Genomic DNA, 1,877 nt, shown 5'->3' on the forward strand with positions numbered 1-1,877 from the left:
TACATTATCTACATATACAGGCGCATATAAATATGTAAAGGTCTAACGTTGTATACGTCGGGATGAGAGAGTCCAAGGAATAGAATGAATTTATTACGGCAACGCTTTCTTTCGCTCGTGCGTACGAATATATGACATTGTCGCTCTTCTATTAACCCTTTCTCTGCCCTCGAATATTCGTTCCACGCGCGTGATATATATACACACATATATATATATATTTCCGCGCTCCAATCCTTTTGGATACAGCTTTTACATTTCAAAGTGATGTAAAATGGTGATCACTTTCTCGTTACAACGGGAGTTAATTGAATAATCGTGAAACGTATCGCGATCCTTTGCGCTTAAAGATCTCAAGGGCCAGCGATCAACAATCTCATTATTTCTTTGTTACACGTTGCACGGTGAACACAGTATTTTTATGAAACTCCCATTAGATTATCTATCAAATTATTTCAAAGTTAAATTATTGTTCAAGAAAAAATTATTGTTGTATATCGATATTGTTGTTTATCTATTATTAGAGAGAAGAAGGAAATTTTGTTTTAAAAGAAAAGCGTGGAGTTGGAGAACGGCGACAGTATTAGGGTTAAATTGGAACGTACAAGGGTCGATTCTGTTTCTCACGGATATTTAAGATATATGCGATTAGACGAAATCAGCCTAGTACGTATATACATACATATACATATATATTACACACTCCCACACGTACACTCGAGTATACAACAGACAAAAAAAAAATATATATATATATACATATGTATAAATATAAATATTATGAATTTTACTACGGATTGCAGTGTGCATATGCAATTTGATCGAGAAACAACGAGGTCTCGATAAGCGATTTGACGATTTTTGTGATACCTGTCAAATATGTAAACGGCAAATCGATCTTCTCGATAGACGACCACGCTTTTCGTTTGTCTCAGTCATGGTGTAATTTCGTACGGACGCCTGTACAAGCGTATTTTCAACGGAGACAAGACAAATGCTGCACCAACGACCATGTTATTTACACCTCACGCAGGATGATTTTCGGCTTATATCTAGAGAAATCGCTGATCGCGTGCGAGTTGAGCGTTAACGAGGATTAAATGCAAGATAAAAAAAGAAAAAAAGAAAAAAATGAGTACAATGAAATCTCGCAAAAAAAAGAAAAAAAAAGAAAAAAAAAAGAAAGAATTCATAAATAAAAATATAACCGGATGATGTTAAAGTATAAATGTCGCGTTGGAATCAAATCGTTGGCGAACGAGCGTCCAGGATTGACAATTGAACACACAAATCGATTATATCGTCCTCTTTTCTCTTGTCTCGTAAGAAGATACTTGATGAATTATTTTTACGGAAATATGAAAATCTGTTGTGAAAATTTTGAAGAATTCGAATTCGCGAAAAAGATCAACCACCCGTTATTATTTGTTGAATTTTAATTTTAAAAAAACTGTGTCGTTCGTTGCATGCTCGTTCAAAATTAGTGATCGAATATCGAAGATCAATCGGACGTTTGACGTTCGTTCGACATAGCAGTTCCATCGCGACCGATATCGCGTGCAATAAAATAAAATATGTAAACAATATATTAATATCATTATATACAACATTTTTACGGCATATACGAATACGATGTAGAGAAAAACAGGTGAAACAAATTTAGGATAATATTACTTGTTGTTGTCTACCATAGCGTTGTAGTTATATACAATACAGGTAGAAAATTATAGGCAAGCCGAAGCGAATGTATGAAAGAACAAATGCGAGAGTGTAACGAAAGTGAGAGAGGGAGAGAAAGAGAGAGAGAGAGAGAAAAAACGCATGTGAGCAAACATGAGCGAGAGAGAGAGAGAGAGAGAGAGAGAGAGAGAGAGAGA

This window comes from Apis dorsata, unplaced genomic scaffold, assembly GCF_000469605.1.
Source record: "Apis dorsata unplaced genomic scaffold, Apis dorsata 1.3 scaffold_286, whole genome shotgun sequence".
In the NCBI taxonomy this organism is placed as follows: domain Eukaryota; kingdom Metazoa; phylum Arthropoda; class Insecta; order Hymenoptera; family Apidae; genus Apis; species Apis dorsata.